The sequence below is a fragment of the Hyaena hyaena genome, unplaced genomic scaffold, assembly GCF_003009895.1.
Source record: "Hyaena hyaena isolate Hyena2069 unplaced genomic scaffold, ASM300989v1 scaffold_31, whole genome shotgun sequence".
In the NCBI taxonomy this organism is placed as follows: domain Eukaryota; kingdom Metazoa; phylum Chordata; class Mammalia; order Carnivora; family Hyaenidae; genus Hyaena; species Hyaena hyaena.
The window spans coordinates 3821677-3842755 of record NW_024080664.1 but is presented as its reverse complement, the minus strand read 5'-3'; positions in this window follow the sequence as shown (position 1 = coordinate 3842755).

Sequence of the window (21079 nt, the reverse complement as noted above, 5' to 3'; positions counted from 1 at the left end):
ATCCATCCACCCATCCATCCATCCATCCATCCACCCATCCACCCATCCATCCATCCATCCACCCATCCATCCACCCATCCACCCATATATCCATCCACCCATCCATCCATCCATCCACCCATCCACCCATCCATCCATCCACCCATCCATCCATCCACCCATCCATCCACACATTCACACAACACATATATCCCAAACTCTTATTATAGACAAAGCACCAAAAAATGGTATTTTTTAAATAGGAACATGTGGTAATTAAGTCAAATGTCAAAACAAAAGCAACTACTAAGGCAAAAATTATTGGCACGCTTGCTCTGAAGAAACAGACCATATGCATGGGAAATGCAGAAAATGGAGAATGAGGAGGTGACTGTTGGCCTTTATGCTCTGCAGAGACTGGGAGAGACTAGCTCTCACTTGTGGGCATTAAGGGCCCAACTCTCAGCTTGGGGATTGTAGAATCTGATTTTTTTTATAAGATGGAGTCAAAAGGGTCTGAGTCCCATTCTGAATCAGCAGCTGCTTGTCAGTCATTGATGATGAGTGTTTTCTGTAGGAGAACAGAAGAAAAATGGACACGGCAGCTAATATTTTAACTCAAACAATGTTTGTTGGTTGCATGTGCTATCTGGAGCCAAGAACCCTACTCTGAGGGCATGCAGAGTCGAGGGGGAACAAATACTAACCCTGGGTGACAAATCCCCTCTAGAGCTAATGCTGAGCAATTTGGAAGCCAACAGAGGCTGAATGCATCTGCTCTCTGCTGCCTTCATGTGTGGGGGAGCTGTCTGGATAAAAGCCACCAAGAACCCCGAAGAATCTTCAAAGCTATAGAGACCATCTAGTCCCACCCTTGAGGTCACACAGCCAGTAAGAGAGGCACCAGCCTCTTACCCCAGTGTCACAGCTGTCAGCTGGGGAGCATGGACACCGCAGCACTGACCACTTCTCCAGTGAAGCAGAAATTACACAGGCACCTTCTCAGGGGCTCACAACATTCTCTTGGCTCTTCTTTTCAGCTCGCTTCTCATTCCCTGCCCAACAGAGTCATCTCCGTGTGTGAAGCACACTCTGATCTGGCCTCCCTTGCCTAGTCCACCCAGCCCGTCTCCCAGTGTTATTAACCTCCACTTCTCCAGTGGCCACCGTGTCCCCTTACAGTCAGTATCCACAGCACCCTGGAGGAATTTCCACTGTAAACCAGGTCACAATACTTCCCGGAGCCAAATCCAGCTCGGATGCCCATTTCGCTTGGCTCCACTTGACCCGGCCCTGCCCATCTCTCCCCCGTGTTCACTCTGTTTTCTCCTGTTGGAATATGCCAAGATTATTTGTGCCTCTGGAACTTTGCATTTGTGGTTTCATCTTTCTGGATGTTTTTCTGCTTCTCCCAGATGCTTACAAGGTTGGCTACTGCTTTCCATGGGTATCTCAGCTTATCTCCTCCTTCTCTGACCTTCCAGCCTCAAATATTCACCCCCAAATGCCCCACAGTGGCTGAATCATATCATCTGGTGCTATTGCCTTTGTAGCAATTATTGCTGACTGGTTTACTTTGTTAAGGTATTTGTTTATGTGGCTTATGCCCCTTGTTTCTCTCGTTTACTTCTGTATCTCCTACAGCTCTGTATTCCCATCATATGGTATGTGCTCAGCCAATGCTTGCAAAATGTTTTAGCTAGCTAGTGTTGCTGTCACAAATGCTTAGCTCACGGTAGCACAAATCTATTCTCTTACAGTTGTATGGAAGTCAAGAATCCTAAAATCAACGGTGGGTAGGACTGCCTTTTCCCAGAGCTCTTATTCCTTGCCTTTTATCTATATTCCATGACTCATGGCCTCTTCCTCACATCACTTCTACCTCTGCTTCTGTCACATCTTCTCTGACCCTCCCACTCCTGGCTCCTTCTGATAAGAACTTCTGCGGTTATATCGAGCCCATCTAAAGAACCTCTGTCTCAAGATGATTCACTTAATCACACCCAAAAATCTCTTTTGCCAAGGAAATTCATGTTTTTGTAGGCTTCAGGAAATATGATGTGAACGTCTGTGGAATCTATCATTCTGTCTACCACACTAAGAAAAGAACAAGATTGCATGTGTGTGGTGTTTCTAAAATTTGTCCACTAATTCGTACTCCTACCTTCAAGAGATGGAGCTTGCTTCCTTTCTCTTTGATCATAGGCTACACTTGGCAACTCGTTTCCAGCATATAGAAGATGGTGGAGGGTGGGTTTATAACTTCTTGGAGACTTCTTTGAGGCTATGTCATAAAAAACATGACCACTCCCTTGTTCTCTCAGATTACCAGCTCTCAGAGAATCCAGCTGCCATGTTGTAAGGATGCTCAAATGGCTCTGTGGAGAGGCCCATGTGGTAAGAACCTGAGCCCTCTGCCAACAGCCATGTGACAGAGCCATCTTGGGAGTGGATCCTCAGCCCCAGTCAAACTCTTAGGTGATGCCAGCCCCAGATGACATGTTGACTGCAACTTTGGGAGGGCCCTGAGCCAAAAGCACCCAGGTGATCTGCTTTCAAATTCCCAGCCCATAGCAACTGTACAATTATGCATATCCCTATTATTTTAAGCCTCAGGGTTTTGGGATAATTTACTGTATATCAAGATAACTATTAAAAGCCATGTCAGAATCCCCCAGACAAAAGAAACACATTATTTTGTGCTTTGATAGTCTTTAGAACTCTCTTATCTAGTCAGGACCCCACACCACCCCAAGGGAAAGTGAATAGAGTCTGGTTCCACGCCCCACTCCTGGGATTATGGTATCTTTAGGGTTATTTCCTGAGTTACCCTGGAGTATCAGCACAGCGCACATAAGTCGGCTGAGACTCTGACTTAGAACAATCCAGGCAGGTACACTTCCAGTATCCTGCCATTCATCAATTTGGCTCTTCCTTCTCGGTGTGATCACTCTCATAACCTTCTTCCAGATTCCCCTTCTCCTGTCTCCTTTGGCTGCTGTTACTCACAAGTGTTATCTGATGTTTCCTGGCCACCGACCAACCTGTCTTCCCTCCTACTGTTTCTTTTAATTTTTTGTTTTAACAACATCCACATGCCTTGTCTCATGGTCCTCTGGATCCTGCCAGTCTTTAAGATCTTCCTAGATGACAAAAGCTGACCACCCATGAAGGCCACCTTGCTGGATTCCTGCCTGGGCTCTCTCTGCTGTCCCCTGCATGTTTGTTTCAGTCATGGTCAGATAGACCATGCTTCTGTAACATAAAAGCCCTAAATATCAGTAGGTTAAAAAGCTGTTTTTGTTTGTTTGTCCCCCTGCCCCCACTCATGCTTCATGTTCATCACTGCTTGGTTGGGGACATGGGCTTATCTATATTTCACAGAATCGGACTGAGGGAGGTTCCATCTCTATGTTTCCATGATTAGCAAAGTAGAAAAAGGGGAATGTATTGAAATCACACATTTGCTTTTAAAGCTTCTCCCTTGGAAGTCATATGCACCCCTGTGATCACCTTTCCTCTGCCAGAGTAAGTCACATGGCCACAGCTAACTTCAGAAAGGGTGGAGAAGTGAAATCCTAATATGAACCTCAAAAACCAAGAACTGGGGATATTTGGTGATTGTCAAGGATGTCTGACACATTGCTTTGGTCCTTGGCTTGCCTGGCCTGTTTCTAAGCTTTCCAGTTCTGCAGACCATCAGATAAGATTCTTTCGGTTGCAACAGACAGAACTAAGAAGAAATGAGTTTATTGGCTTATGTTGCTGAAATTTCTAGTGGTTGCTAAATCTACCTTTAGGGGAAACTAGTTCCAGATACGCAGCAATGTTGGCAGAAGCTGGTCTCCATCCCTTGATTCTGCTTTCATCGGCCCTGGTTTTATTCTCAAACAGTCTCCCGAAGATGGACATTCCAGGCTGGAAGCCGGCAGAGGTGCACTCTTTCCCAGCAGTCTCAGCCAAGTTCCTGGGCTAGAATTCAAGTTGGTTGGCTGGTTTGAACCATGTGCTGTACATCCTAAGTTAGTTCACTGGTTGGCCAGGCCTGTTTTTTTTTTAAGTTTATTTATTTTTTTATATTTTTATTTTTATTTTTTACAAATAGTTTATTGTCAGATTGGTTTCCATATAACACCCAGTGCTCATCCCCACAAGTGCCCTCCTCCATGCCCATCTTTCCCCTCCCCCCCACACCCATCAGTCCTCAGTTTGTTCTCAGCATTCAAGAGTCTCTCATGGTTTGCCTCTCTCCCTTTCCTCCACCATTTCCCCCCTTCTTCTCCCCCATGGTCCTCAGTTAAGTTCCTCCTAATCCCCCTATACGTGCAAACATATGATATTTGTCCTTCTCTGCCTGACTTATTTCGCTCAGCATAACACCCTCAAGGTCCATCCATGTTGCTACACATGGCCAGATTTCATTCTTTCTCATTGCCATGTAGTATTCCATCGTATCGATAAACCACATCTTCTTGACCATTCATCCATTGACAGACACTTAGGCTCTTTCCATGTTTTAGCTATTGTTGAGAGTGCTGCTATGAACATTGGGGTACATGTGCTCCTATGCATCAGCATTNTCCCCCCTTCTTCTCCCCCATGGTCCTCAGTTAAGTTCCTCCTAATCCCCCTATACGTGCAAACATATGATATTTGTCCTTCTCTGCCTGACTTATTTCGCTCAGCATAACACCCTCAAGGTCCATCCATGTTGCTACACATGGCTAGATGTCATTCTTTCTCATTGCCATGTAGTATTCCATCGTACAGATAAACCACACCTTCTTGATCCATTCGTCCGTTATGGACATTTAGGCTCTTTCCACGTTTTGGCTATTGTTGAGAGTGCTGCTGGGAACATTGGGGTCCATGTGCCCCTATGCATCAGCACTCCCGTGTCCCTTGGGTAAAGTCCTAGCAGTGCTATTGCTGGGTCCTAGGGGAGTTCTATTGTTAATTTTTTGAGGAAACTTCACACTGTTTTCCAGAGGGGCTGTACCAGTTTACATTCCTACCAACAGTGTAGGAGGGTGCCCATTTCTCCACATTGGCCAGGCCTGTTTTATGGCCCTTGTCCAAGAGTCAAGAGTGGGTCAGCCTTGCATGAACTACCTGGTCTAAGGATAGGGGTGAAGTGTTTCCAGAAAAGAAGTCAATGCCCTTCAACCTAAGTAGGGGGAAATGAGTGCAGGGCAATGGAAATATCCAACATCTTGCACAGATATTGCTCATGTATTTATTTTATTTCTCAGGCCACAAATAACTCATGTAGCCCCCATGTCTGCAATATCCCTTACTATCATGGCCTCCCTTCCACCAGAAGCCAGCTCTGATTTGCTCTGGGTTGCCCTTGGTGGCAGCCACAGAAGAAAAGTGGCTCCAACTCATCATATCCTGGACAGCAGTGGGGAAGCCAAGAACCTAATGGTGGTCTTTTCTTATTTAGGTTCAGACATTGCACCTTCTCAGGCCATCAGCAACCAGATTCAAATACAAGTTTGAGTCTTCTAGAAAACTAAGATTAAAAGAATACTCTTATGAAAAAACTCATGCCCCGTCTCTTCTAGCATTGTAGATGGAGACAGGATTCTACTTTGAGCCCCGGGAAAGGTATCCGGACAATCAAGACAAAGAGGTAATGCTGGCCCAGCTTTAGCCAGCTACACCTACATGGTGATGGTTATTTCTGTAAAGCTTGTGGCCCATGTGAAAAGTCTGACATAGCACGTTCTATAAAAAGAGGAAGATGAAGTATCTCCCCCAACCACAGACCTCTGAGCTGGATCCATGGCAAGAATTTAGAAACGACTTTTAAGTACATGGTTTATAAGCCCCTGGAGAGGGAAGGTGATCATTTGAAGTCAGTGGGAGTTCAGTGAGGGCCAATCACGCAAGATTAGTTTCATTTCCTTGTTTTGACAAGGAAATTGGACTCACAGAGCCGAGGCCTTCTGTAGACATAATATATCTGGATCAAAACAGCATTTTTTGGAAGTTTCTCATGATATCCCTGGGACGTATAAGCTAAGGGGATGACAGTGAACTGGTAAGGGATTAGTGGCTATGCCAAAATGGGGCTCAAATTAGTGGGCAGCCCCCAGCTTTCCACAGGACCCTGTTACTTATCCTCTAGTATGAAATATTCCCATCTATAACTTAGATGACATTGATGGCACACTGAGTATTATTATCAATAATATGAATATTTCTTTTTTTTATTTTTAAAAATGTTTTATTTATTTCTGAGAGAGAGAGAGAGAGAGAGAGAGACAGCATGAGCAGGGGAGAGTCAGAGAGAGAGGGAGATACAGAATCCGAAGCAGGCTCCAGGCTCTGAGCTGTCAGCACAGAGCCCGATGTGGGGCTCGAACCCACGAACCGCGAGATCATGACCTGAACCAAAGTCGGGCGCTCAACCGACTAAACCCCCAGGCACCCCGAATATTTCTTATTAATGGGAACAGTGACAGCAGTGGCACAATTGCCACTAACAACTCTTGAGTGTTCCCAATGTTCTAGGCATGGTGCCTGAGGCATCACATGGATTATATTATTAATGCCCCAGAATCCAGTAAACTAGCAACTATGATTTTCCCATTTTACCGAGGAAACAAAGGCTGTCACTGCGAGGAAAGTAATTTGGGAAAAAGCAATTTAGCCCATCTGACCCCAAGCAGTTTATATCCTGGTCCCTGAGATAGGTGGGGAAGGGGGTGGGAAGGATGTTTGATTTTGTTTCATTTCCAAGGGGGGGGGTCCCATCCAAGGGAGGGGGCTCAGCAGCTGGAGTCTCACTGCAGAAGTCCTGTCCTCAGCAGCCTTCGTCTGGGAGCTATCATCTTGATCCTGGGAAAAGTCTGCCTGGTTATAGGGAAGAGCGTCAACCACAGGCTAAGGGGAAGGTGGTCAGACCAGGACCTGGGAGCAAGTGTCAGCGCAACAAAGGCACTGATGCAGGCTGAGCATTCATGGGCGGCACAAGGAAATGACCCCAAATGGGGAGAAGGCACCTGGGAGCCGCTGGGTTCAGGCAGTCAGAGTAATGCCTGCCACGCCCCCATGACAGGGGACAGTGCAGTTCTTATGTTTCAATGTTTAGCGTTCTTTTTACAAGAGAGAAAACAATTACAAATACAAATTAGGTCAGTGAGTATTCATTCGTCCTTGAAAAGAAATCACAACAAAGCACACATTTTGAAAAGCTGACATACAACACATAAGTTACAAAATCCAGAAAAATGATCCTGTTTTCTGTCACTTGGGATTGTAGTTAATGTTTGTACTCACTGCCTAACCACTGCCGATAATACTTTTCCCTTACGTTTAGCTGTACATCCTTTGATCAAGTCTGTACTTGATAATAACTTTGAGTTATTATCTCTATGGAGAGACTAGATCATCAGTTTGGTCCTTCCCATGGCAGGACTGGTCAAAATAGTTTTGTGTTTTTGCTGATCTAGAAATGTTTCCTTTGGCTTCATGACCCATTATTGGTAACAGGTAATGTTAAGGAGCAAATATTGAAAACTCAGGTGAACATTTAGAATTTGGAAAAATGGCTATCAAAATTCTTTCCTGTATGATTTCAGGGCGTTTCCACACATCCAGTAGAGGGGTTGCCTCTCGATACTCTTTGTGTCTGTGATACTGGTAGCTAGTCGGTCAAAGTCCAGATGTGAGCAAGCTGGATGGACAGCCAAGGGATAGCAAGAGCATTCCCAAAGCTATTCCTTAACCAGGATGGCGAGAAATAACATAACTGTACATAGAAGTTGGACACTAACCACAGAAAGAGAGCCCATGAACACCAAACAAATCATTTTCCCAACTCAACATCTCCTTAAATGGATCCTCCAGATGCGCCTGACCCCTCCGACATGAGCAGCCGTATGGTGGAGAGGAACGATGGAACTCAGCGAAGTTAAGGGGTACAAATACAGTACTCTGCAAATTGTATAAAATGAACACCCAAAGGAACACATTGCTTGGCCCCCAGGGCTCTGAAATGGAAGATCTGTCTTCTTCAAAGTCAATACCTCTGGCTAATGGGCTGGGGGAGCTGGCTGGCACAGTATCCAGGCAGGGTGCTGACTCAAATGGCTGCATGGGGCTGACAGAAGTTGGCAGGCATATGGTGGCCAAGCCCCTGAGTGGGCAGGGTCATCTTAGAGCACACCTAAGTTCTCTGCCACCACCTAATGTGCAAGATGTCACCCCAAACCCATTTTCTTGCTTGTGGGTCACGCAGTACAAGTAGAATCTAGTCCTCGACTGGTTAAGCTTTTAGAATCTTTGAAACCATTATGCGTAGTATAATGATCTGTACATCAGCCACATAAAGATCGATACAAGATCCAGATACTGTTTTGTTCCTGTGGACCCAGGAGTGCTTGGTCCAGCTCTGGGTGACCGTGAAAGTCTTGGATTCCCATTAATGGAATCGCGACGGATTTTCAGGAAGGCTCACTCTGAGGGAAATAGAGAAGGACAAAGGATTGAGGGACACTGCTTTTTTAAATTTTCTTAATCTGCTGCGCGGTTGAGCATGTTTTCCTGCTGCAGGTGAAAAGCCAGAGAGGGAGGGAGGTGGATGATACAGGAGCGCCTGGACTAAGGGCGTGGGCAGAGCCCCAGGGACAAGCCTTCTTGCTCAGAGGGTATAGGGCTTCCTTTTAATGTTGACATTCAGAAGACGAAGGCTGCTGCAGGAACAATGCCTTATTTCCCAGGCTTACACATAGGACAGTGTGTTTCCCAGTGTTGCTGCAACCCTGTTGGAAGATACTTGAACTCTGAGCCCATTATATGTCAGTTTAATTGATTGATTGATATACCTAACTCCACAGATGGCGTTAGGTGATTATCACAACATGGATATGTGAACCAGGAAAACACAATAATACATTAGGATCGGGCACACCATGTTTGGGAGAGAAGCTCAAGATGGCAGAAGTGTAGAAAGACAGACAATTGACACGGACCCGTGGTTTTCCTCACACCAAAGCTGAGACTCACATTTGGCTCTCATGGTTCTGACAGCCAGAGCAAAATCAAAACCATGCATCTGTTATCAGATTTCAGTGTCCATGAACAGAAAACACACACATCCCTCAGGGAAGCAGATTTCTCCTGGTGTGTGTGTGTGTGTGTGTGTGATGCACACATGTGTGTGCAACACGGATGTGTGGGTTTGTGCATGCATGTGTGTGTGTGATGTGTGTGTGCATATAGAGTTGTGTGAGTTCACATGTGTGTATGTGTGTGTGCATGTGATATGGGCATTGTATGCACACATAGGTGTATGGGTGGGTGTGATATGGACACATGTGTGCATGTGTGGGTGCGTGCTGTGGGCGTGCATGTGTGTGAGTGTGTTTGCATGCATGTGCATGTGTGCATGTGTGTGACACCATCTCTCACATGGGCTTTGGAAGACATGTGATGCACAATGTCCTCAGTCGCTCAAGGCTCTTTCTTGGGTCAGCACTACATGCTGTGGAGAGTTTAACAGCAAAGTGCCACTCTGACAGAGAAGGAAGCAAAGTAATACAGACTGTACTTCACCTGGAAAGTTCTAGAACCTGTGGACTGCATGGACTCTATGTCTCTCAAACATTTCTGAGTATAAAGTTGGGTAATGGCTGCTCTGGAGCTAGATGGTTGCCTTTGAAAAGTGCACCAAACTCCTTTGTGTAATTGGCTGAGGTCAGACCCAGTTACCTCAGAGAGTTTACTAGAGGGTCACATTGCACATGTTTTTGGAAACTGAGGACCCAAACCTAAACTCTCCCTAGAAGTAAGACGAGGGGAACAAGGAACACGTTAGGAACCAGTCAATGGTTTTCCCAAAGTGCATCTCATATAGAACATTGGAGGAATTACGTTAGCTGGAAATTTTTTTTGAGGTAGGCTCCTCATCATGACCAAGTGGGGGGGAGGAATCTCAGTAATATTCCCATAGAATATCAGTTTGGATTCCACATAATTTCTCAGTGAAGCCAGCAAGAAGAAATTTCCGTGAAGCGTACGCTTAAAGGGCCCTATGTGATGACATGTTTTGCAGAACATCTTGCTGGAATGAGGATTCTAGGTTGAGACAAGTTGATATCACACTATAAACTCTGGCAATAATTAACTAGCAGGGCTGGTTCTGTGACTGAGGTTACTCCCAGGTCTTGACAATAAAACCACAGGCTTCCTTATAAGAGGAACTTGACCTGAGTTTTGCAGGCAGGAGGGTGGGCAGTCAGGGCTGCTAAAAGCCATTTCAATTATAGAGGGGGGTGGGCACAGCGGTCTTGTTTTATGCCATTTGGAATTACAGTTTGATTTGCCCAGAGACCCGACACATGCAATAGTGTTTATAGTCGGATGCCACGTTAACGCAAACCTGGGATCCACACCACTCACTCTGCAGCCCTGCTGGGTCCTTAGTGAGAGGCCCGGGCAAGTCGATGGGAGTGATAAGCATTGTTTAGTTGATTAAAAATTCTTCAAAAGGGTTAACGAGGACAGCCAGGCTCAGAGCTGCAGGAACTTTGCTGAAAACTGTTCCATCTTAACCGTCGGTCTTTATGTGAGTTTCACCCTGGTGTCTTTCAGCTGAACTAGCTGGTAGCCAATCCATGCTCAGAGGGCTCATTACCTTGTGTAGCCTTCACTCCAGAGCAGCTTGAGGAGCCTCGTTCCTTCTCCTCCCCTTCCACATTGCCTTGAAAAACAAGGAACAATCTCAGTCTTTTCAGAGAGAACAATTGCCCATGATTTTGGAAGAAAGCAAGTTTTATGCCAAATTGAGACACTCACGTGACTCTGCCTAGCACAGGGCAGCTGCTTATGCTACCAGGATTATCTGGAAGCTGGATTTGCATATCTAGCTGGCGGGGACCCCTGTAGTGTCTTCAGCTCGTTTTGAAGAGTGTTCCTACCTGCTAAGAAGTCTGAGTCCTAATCAGCCCCCCTCAGCTACCTTGGGTTGAACCAGGGCAAAGAAGTCATGGTGTGCCACAGCCCGCATGCCTGTCCTTGGGGCCCGGGGTGGGGTCATTAACTTGCCGAGCACAGAGTTCGCTCTGCTCATGGGCACCATCTCCTGTGCCAGGCCAAACTGTGACCCCCTTGCAAAGATATGTCAAGAGTCTTAACCCCAGGACCTTAGAATGTGACTTTATTTGGATATTGGGTCTTTGTAGAGGCAATCGATTTCAAATGAGGTCATTAGGCTGGGCTCCGATCCAATATGAGGCCTGATCCAATATGAGGCCTGGCATCCTCATAAAAAGGGGACTTTTGGACCCAGGAGCAGGACTCTGAGAGGAGACATAGGGAGATTGGGGGAGGCGGCTGTAAGCCGGGCACATCTGGGGCCACTGGAAGCAGGAAGGATCTTTCCCCTCCAGAGTTCACAGGGAGGGAGGCTTTCCCTATTCCTTAATTTTGGACGCCCACCCCCCCCCCCAGCCTCCCGAACTGTGAGATGATAAATTTCTGCCATTCTGAGCCACCCAGTTGGTGATGTTTTGTTTTGGCAGCCGTTGGAGATGGACACGCTGAGCAGTAATACTATCTTCCTTGTATGGAGGAGGAAACTGAGGGTGAGGACTTTTTCCAAGCTCACGTAGCTGGTGTTATGAAATGGGTTCAAGGATGACGTTATCGTCAGTTGCTTGGTGCCGTCCATGCCCTGGACAGGGATGCTGCTAGCCGATGACAGCCGCTAAGAAACCAGCAGCCTTGCCTTGGGAGGGTGGAGGAGTGATCATAGCCGTCCACGTGCCTCACACCGCTGCACAAAGTCTACTTTCTTCACCCTTTACCACTTATTCTGTGCACACACTCAGATCCTATGAACAGGCAGAATGGATGCTACAATAAATGATGAAAGCTTTTCCTGGAGATGTTGGCCCCTGACTTCAGCCAATATACAAAAAAAAAAAAAGATGCATTTAACATCCACCTTGGAGGCCTGGGCACTAGCCAGCTGACGTGCCACGCAGGAATGAGAGGAGGAGCCCCTCAGCAGAGTCACGGGACTTCAGCCCAATGGGCTCAGGAACCAGAAGGCGGCCATCTCGACAATCAGCTTTGAGTAAAAGACTGCAAGAGCGAGGGAGCTTGTCAGTATCTTTCCTGATTACAGCCCAGAAAAGTCTGGGTTCAGGGACTCAGGAAACCGATTCCAGGCAGTGGGCAGGACTCCTCGGAGGAGATCAGTGCCATACGAAGCAGCGGAGTACTCTCCAGCCCTGTACTGCATTTCCGGCCGCTTCTTGATCATGCCAACCATCTGCATAATGCGGGTGCTCTTAATCCGTATTTCAGTAATTGTAACCATAGATCACAGAAATTCATTCACGTAGCACACAAGATAAGAGATGAAGAAACTGCTTTATGCATGCAAATCAAAACCGCTTGTATCCCTGAATATAATGATGAAAAAAAAGCGAGTTTCCAGATGTGCTAGAGAGAGATTTTCAAGACGTACAGTCACTCGGTAACACACTCTGATGAATTTTTCAGAGATGAAATATGACTTTGATTAGGGAAGGGTTTTTTACCCTTTTTGATAAGTCCTGTGTGCATTGGGGGACTCATTTAGTCCTGATGTCCTATGCAAAATGAAAGGATAAAAACTTCACTTTGATTTATGATCATGGTTATTAATTTCTGATGCAGCTTTTCGGTTTGGATTATTTGGGGTGGAGGGATTTGGCAACATACATGAGAAGTCAGGGAGATTCACTGGCATAAACATCACAGCAGAGGTCTAGCCATAAATAATACAACTTCTAAAAGAAGTATTAAATCCCACATTATTAGTAGATACAGGAAGAAACTGTAAAATGTGAAAAGTAAGTTGATACAGACTAGGCTTTCTGCACAGGTTACTTCTGAAGGGAATTGCTGTACAGGGACTGGAGCACTTTTTCTGTTTCTCTTAAGAACTATGATGCCAGGGGCGCCTGGGTGGCTCAGTCGGTTAAGTGTCTGATTGTTTCTTCATTTCAGCACAGACCATGATCTTACGGTTTGTGAGTTCCAGCCCCACATTGGGCTCTGTGCTGACAATACAGAGCCTGTTTGGGATTGTCTCTCCGTCCCTCCCCTATTCATGCTTTCTCTCTCTCAAAATAAATATGGTTAAAAATAATAATAATAAAAAAAAGAAGTATGATGCCAAACCCATTTCACTAGGATGGGTGTGTCTCTCAGCTCCTAGTGGAATCAGCAAACTAAGACTATACCCGTGGTTAATTTTGCTAGTGACCAGGGGTTGATGGATTAGGTTCTAGTCCCTTCTGTAAAACATGCACAATAACGAGCTGGTTGTACCAAAATTCCACCTTTGGATGTGTGCTGAATTCATATAACCTTGAGTGTGGATGTATCAGGTGAGGCCTTGTTTGCGGCATGGGCAAATAGCCTCGGGGACCCGGGGGAGAGGGGGTCAAGCTGGCTCGCCAGGAGGGAGGTCAGATCCAGGGCACAGGGAGTGAGAGGTCCTGGGAGCCTGGTGTAGCCCAGGACAGGGCCAGCTGCCCCTCACAAGGCCTGCTCTTCTCAGGGTGGTCAGGTTGCTGTCCTTGGCCATGAGATGGGCCGGCTTGGGGTCTCAGGGAGGAGCCACGATTCCAAAGTTCCACTAGAGCCCCCAGCCTGCTCAGAGAACAGGGCTGTCTCCAGAGGTGGGCTTGGATGGCTGTCAATGGGGATGTGCTTAACACACAGAATCCAGAACCTTGAGTGAGGCCCGGGTGGGCTCAGCGTAAAGTCAAGAGGTAAGACGCCCAGCAGCAGGTGGGGGGGGCGGGGAGCAGAGAAGCTTAGGCAGGTGGCGGCGCTAGGGGGCGGGGGTGAGGGACATGAGGCAAAGAAGCCCGCGGCCTGCCTCAGGGTTTGAGGATTTGAGATTTTCTTCCAAATGCTGAGAGTTGAAGGACCTGGAGAGTGAGAGGTATGGAAGCCGGCGTCCCGTCTCCTTGGGTGTTTATGGGAATGTGAGGAGAGCACAGGGAAGCCACAGGCCCTGCAGTAGAATTGTGCTGAGCCTGGAGCCTCTGATTGGCATCCGCTCTGCCTCCTGAGTGCTCGGTGGGCTCTCCCTGCCTCGCTCTAGGGTACTGACCGGCTGCAAGACTTCTGTCCTTTGCTCCGCCAGACGGGAACCGCGGGCCTGCCTGGGATCCCTTATCCTGGGCCCATGCAACTATTTCTGTCAGGCAGAGGAACAGACCCGTTTCCTCTGAAATGCCAGTCAGGTGCCTTGGAGCCGTCCTACACGGAGACGTGAGAAGCACATACATTTAGAGGATATTTTGTTTAAGGTCTGGGGGGTGCTCAGTTTGGAATCTTTGCAGTATTTAAGATTTGTGGTGGGGTGAACTGTAGAAATAGGAGTCCATCAAATGTTTTGTTGGAAATACGGGGAATTGGGGATAACTGTGTGATGAAACAGAATTACAAGTTTCTCGAGAGGAGGCTGTTCCTCATAAGCTCTCTGATGCCATCATCGTAAAGCCCTGGGGAGAGTCTTCTGGATTATTCCTCACCTCGAGCACACACAAGACAAGCCGGACAAGCCATGAATGCATAAAGGTCAAGGGTGCCAGGAATCATCTCCAGACTAGCAAAGCTCTGAGCGTGGCTGCCCTGCTCTGGCCTCAGGTCCTTCTGGGCACAGAGTGTCCAGCTGCCTTCCAGACCACCTGCCAATAGGCTGACACTAGACTCAAAGGAGACTTCCATTTTCTTAATCCCAACACGTTGACTTGATAGGACTCTTCTCATCTCCATGTTCAAGGGTAGCTGAGGACATAAAGAGTGGCTCTTGGGTTCTCTGCCTTCTCTCTTTTCCTCAGATTCATCTAATCTCTGCTTGGACAGGCTCCTGTTGTCTCTCTGGATCCCGGTGTCTCTGCTGTCCACCTGCTTTGTCTCCACGAATGCAAAGCGATCCTGGGCCTCACTCTGGAATCGCTTCCCTCCCGAGGCTGGGTCTCAGGAAGCCTGCTCTGATGGGGACGGTGACTACCTCCCCCAAATGCCCATCCATTCTGGGACTTGAGGCTCAGCTGCAGATGAAAGGCTGGCCTTGTTAGCGCCTGTCAGAGACGTGTGCGCAGAACACCCGAAAGCAGATTCAACTTGGCACACAGGTGCTTTGTTCCTAAAGATAGTTCGAATATACAGAGTTTGGGAGATTGTGCCAAACCCACAAAATGAATCAGCGCTCTCTGATGAAATCATATGAGTTTCTTTCTCAGGAAGATGCCAGGAGGTGATGGAAACATGCAGTGAAATCGGTGGCTCTTGAGACATCTGATTTGACGATGGCGCTGCATCAAACAGCACATCGAGGACACTTGGAGATGCCTTCCCCAAGTACGGCTATTTGGCTCTCTTCTTTTACTATGATATAAATAAGACCTTCAAGTTATGACGGATCCTGCTGCATCTCAGGAATGTGAGGGATAACAATTAGAATGAGCTGTCCGTGAAGAGATGCACGTAGATGAGGTACAGCCAGAAATGAGTCAGAGGGGCAGGAAGGAATGGGTCACATGTGGGACTTAGGCAGCCTGGGGTCGTGGTGCCTGCAGAGCACTGTGAGCTCAGTTGGTCCAGATCACCCCCCATCCATCACCTGGGCTAGGACAGGTCCTGGGACCAGAGGTGGACACAGCTCAGGGGCGAGCACGGTGCTGCAGGCAAGAAGCGGGTCCGGCGTCCACCCAAAGCCATAACCAGTCTCTGGATCTGAACCTGAGTGTTTGGTCGGGTCACAGGGCAAGGGGCCAGGAGTAGAGGCTGCAAGACCAGGTTGGAGAGACGTGTGCAAAGGAAGAGGCAACAACGGGCTCAAGGGTGGACACCTCCTTCTCGGTGAAAGCATTTAACTTCACTTTAACTTGGCATTTCCCATGTCCATGTTCTGTATTTTTGTAGAAAAGGACACACCGATAGGTTGTCAAGTGCTTTGCTACAAAAATATAACTCTGTCCCATTTCTACTTTCTAACCTGCTGATTCTCTTATTAAGAAGTTCTGGCAGACAGCATCTTCTTTGCAGGCTGACAGTGGTGCTGAGTGACACTCATACCCTGTCCACCCCACCTTCTGCTTGAGATGCCCCTGTTGTCATGATGGGACAAAACTGGGATGTGGAGTTGTATGCACAGCAAGATCACCATTTTAAACAATTCCACATCTTACGTAAGCCAGTACAAGATAAAGAAGAATGCTGATAGTTAGCTTTAGGTGCCAGACCTTTTAGGTGATTTCTTTTCCTTTCCTTTTTTTTTTCTTTCTTCTTGTTTTCTTTGCCTTTGTGTTTGTTTACTGAAATTTTCCATAAATGACTTTGCCCTGCTTTTGTGGTGAAAAATGAGTCAACATTAAACCAACCCAAACCAAACCAGAGATTGTGACCTGAAATGGGTACGTGAAAGGAATTTCGGTCAGTGGATGCCAGTGGGCACCCTGTCGTGGTCCAGTCTCCTTGGAAGAATGGGGACACAAGCCTCATGACGGTGTGTCCTTGTTTCAAAGTCTCCCCCCTTTGAGTCTTGCCTCTGACACCTTCCCTTTTATGCAGGTGCCAGGAATGAGCGGTCAGACCAAAAGAAACTTCCTTTGGTAAGCAGCTGTTTTGTCCTATCGTCGCCTTATAAAATCGTAGAAACTCATGAAGTCATGGAGTATGAGATCATCTATTCCAACCGCTTGGTGTTACAAATGAGTCTGCACAGAGATATTAAACAGTGTCCTTCAGATTACAGTCCGGACTGGGAAAATGCATTTACTTTTGTTTACAGTCGGCTTCTCTACATCCATCACTTCCATGTTCATTCATTTTGCCATTTTTGTGGGAGAGACGGTGGAATATTTCATTGGGAAATAGGACGTATCCACTCATGTACAGTCATTAGGAATTAAACCACAAATGCCATTCCCCAAATTAATTTGGTTTAGACTTAAACAGGGGGAATGCCTGCCTGAGGCTTAATTTTTCACCGCAGAAGAGGTCTCACTTGCGTTCTGCACAGCCTGGGAGACCTGGCAGTTGGAGGGGGGGTACCGAGGGCCAGGGAGGGGCTGCCATTGGGGAGGCACTAGGGTCGGGGTGCCTGGGTGAGGGTCTGGGGATCTGATGGAGCATGAGCTGGGGTGAGGACCCCGTGTCAGGATTTGGGACATAGGAGCTGAGCATGAATATGAGCAGAGGAAGCGGAGCATCTGGAGAGGGTGTGTAGGGTGATGGTGAAGGTCATGGGAGAGGGGGTGCAGACATGAGTGGCAGGGAAACGTTTGCAGGGACTCCCAGCCTCCATCTGTGCGTGTCTTTGCAGGCTGCTTGCAGTGGAGGCTCATCAGCTCCTCAAATTGAAGTTTAAACAAGCTTTAATATTTTCCTCTTCTCCGTTTGTCCCCATGTCCCTGCCTCTTGGTGTCTGGTCCCTTCTTGTCTCATCTCTCTCCCGTCCTCAGGACTTTCCCCTCCTCTCATCTCTTGGGCTCTCCAAGGGCTCTTTCTTCTCCAGGTTCAAGTCACTCCCTGGGCGCCTGGGCTCTGAGGCCTCTTCTCTGTCCAGCCTCTGATTCCAGCCCTCATGTGTCACCTCAAAGTCAAGGTGCCCCAGACCTGCTGAAGTAAGCGACAAAGCGCATACCGTTGTCAGAAGCTGGGTGGTTAGAAAGGGGGGCGGAGGTCGAGGCGGGCGTGGAGGGGAGGAGCCGTGCAGAGTCCCACAGGAAGCAGGGGGACTCACGAGCGAGCGTGATCGAGCCCGGCCGACCTGGTACCTTCACTGGCCTGAGGCGAGGAGGGACAGAGAGTGACTGGAGCCTCGAGGGCGGGCGGGTGTGGCGCCTCTGAAAGGTGCACCTTGGAGCTGGTTAGGATGCCACCCCTGAGTGACTGGGAGGGCGAGAGCCACACCCCACAGGCCTCGCTGGGAAGTCTCCGAGGGAAAGGTGCTCTGAGCAGCCAGGGAAACGTTTCAGCTGCCTCCAGAGCAGTAGGGACCTTTCACTGAGGGACAGGGACGGCTTGTGGGTGGCGGCCTCACTGGGGAGGAGGAGGGAGCCGAGGGGATTATGCCTCGACCTCCCTCTCCCACTCACTCCCTTTCCCTGATCTCCAGCTGCCCCTCATTGGCCAAACCCCACCGGGGCTCACGTGGGAGCCCAGCTGGAGTGCTTAGTCTGTCAAGGCCCAGAGCAAGTGACCAGGCTTGGAGACAGGAACAAGGGAAGAAAATATCTCAGACCTGGTCCCAAAGATCCAGATGCTCAGCCTCGGTGCAGATGGGGTTTTCTTCTATGACAACCCGCGCTCTGCCCTGGCCAGCCCCAGCTCTGCGCCGGCTCCTGTTTGTTCCGCCTGCATCTTCCTGGCACCATCTCTGGGACGCTTGTTTTCAACGTCTCCAGGGCGCGTGCAAGCCCAGATCCGGGAGCTGAAATGTCCGATTCAGAAGTGGAAGAGCTGCTGTCTTTCACAGGACCGTCCCACAGCTCTACTGAAGAACCAAGGGCACAGGGCTTGTGGGACAAAGTTTCCATCCACTCGTTCACACAAGCTCATCCTGGCCTTGCTGTGTGTGGGAGGCATCTCTGTATTCACTGGTAGAAATGTTGACCTTGAGAATGGACCAGAGAATTCCCTGACAGACACACAAAGTGCCATCCAAGATTGGGGCTCCTTATCTTGGAGATATATATCCACATCTATAATGGGAAATCAAGACCGATCAAATTATTCAGAAGCTACGAGGAAGTTTAGAGCATCTAGGAGAGCTACGAAACATTCTGATCCTATTTTCCTCTAACTATATGCCAGTTTGTGGGCTCAATTCCAATTTCCCCTCCGGAAATTGCCTTTCTTATAGGTTCAGGCGAATTCGACTTCCTCTGTTTTCTCCGGATTCCTTAGAGTTCAGAAAGTCTGTGCATGGGGCTTGAGAACCACTCCTAGGCGGGCTGGTTGTCTGGGATGTGCTGTAGATGGAGTTAGGGATGAAGAGTTTGTTGGGGAAGCCGCTGTGACAGGTAAAGGGAGAGGGGGCGGGCATCAGGCTGCAGTGCAGACCCCAGTCCCTGCTCCCCACAAGGGACGGAACGCTGGAGCAAACCTGTCCAAAGAAGGAGTCCTGGGTTGGGTGGGAAGAGCCAAGCCCTTACATGGCCTTGCTGGGTCCTTGGCTGGGGGCCGCCTGACGAGGAACACGGTCTTGCCTTAAAGCTGAGGTGGACCCTGAAGGAGCCCACAGCTGGAGCTGTCGGACAAACATGCCCTTCCCAGCCGGACAGCGGGTCCCTTTTAGAAGCGTCCTCCTGGTATCACTTCTCCATGTTAGCAACCACTTCCTTTGAACCTTGATGAAATCTTTCTGCTTTGCTGGCTGCCATATTTGTTGATGAAAAGCAGAGGTTCCCAGAGGGAGGATCACACTCAGGAAGTCAAGGCACCTACATCTGGAACCAAACCTTGGCCAGGGGATCTCCTGACCCTATTTACCACTTTTATTCTTGCTGCAGCTTCCTGGTTCGGGACTGTCCATGCTGCTCTTGTTGGACAGCTGCAGGGCGCTTTCTACTGAGGACTGGAGAGTTTTGGGGGAGCTGATAAGCCCCAAGGGTTCTCCAGGACAGCGTCTTATTCCCTGAAAGCAGTGCCCTCTGCAGGCAGGAGATGGGAGTGCACCACGGGGCATGAGGCGGATGCTATTCCACCAAGAAGCTAATGAAGTGAAGAAAGCAGGCGTGCTATGCACACATGTGTCGTTTGGGTGGGTCCAGGCCAGGGTGACTGTCGCAGGATGATTAGCGTCAGGAACCATGCTCCCTGGGATTGGTGTTTATTCCATAATTTTCAACTCGGTGGATGGTCTTTCATTCCCATAGTTGGGAGAACTTTTCTGATTTTGAATTATTATGAAGCGGTATTTTCAAAACTTCACTCTAAAAATAATGGGTTTGGAATGGCTCAGAGGGAGGTTCTAAATATTTCAACACTGCCTTGCATCTCTGTTTCAACTTTTGCCTACTCAGGCTGAAATTGCTTAAGATTTATGAATCTGGTAAAAGAATGCTCTGGAGTTAAAATCTCTACAGAAAAAAAATAACTAAATATAGCATTAATTTGCACAATTGGGTAATTATACTGTGAAACACTGCAGAAGATGAAAATGATCTCATCAAAGCAATCAAGGATTTCATGACTGAAAGGGCATCGATTTTCCACAGTGATTTTCCAAAACACATGTTCTGATATGCCAAATGCCCTCTCTTTCCAGAACAATCTCAACTGTTTAGGCTGGTGACCCACGGCCCATTGTGAAACTTACAACTTATGAAAAACTTAAAGTATATGAAGCAGGAAAGAAAACATAAAGGTCTGCTTACCCTAGTTTCTTAACCACTACACCTTAGTTGTGAAGTTCAGAAAAAAGCTTCGGTTTGCTCTCTGAAAAATGACCAGATTTTATCTCCCTTCAGTGCACGTTTACTATTACTTTACCCTACCAATCTTATGCTTTTGTTTTAAAGTTTATTTATTTTGAGAGAGAGAGAGCGAGAGAGAGAACACAGTTGGGGAGGAACACTGAGGGGGAGGAGGAATCCCAAGCAGGCTCTGCACTGTCAGCACAGAGCCTGACGCAGGGCTCGAACTTACAAACCATGAGACCATGACATGAGCCAAAACCAAGAGCCAGACACTCAACCGACTGAGCTACCCACGCGCTTCCCTCCCATTGTGTCTTTGAATCCCCACTCAAAGACATAAAGGCTACACACAAGGAAACAACTCATCAGCTTATTTTAGCAGTCTAGCAGGCAGGATGGACGCCTGTGAGGGTAGATGTAGGATTTATTCCTAGAGGTGCCATTTAAATGTTGCTGTGGGGCTTAGAGGGCTCAGAGAGGGAAGCTGGAATAGGCTGAACTTTTTCGAAGTTGATTTTGGCCCAGAAGAAACAAAAAGCACATTTCTCTCCAGCATGGAAGGCACTAAATCACATGACAATTATTTGTGTCGGAATAGAATCATTTAAGATTAACTGTGTAGTATTATGTGCCTTTAGTCAGTAAAAAAGTGA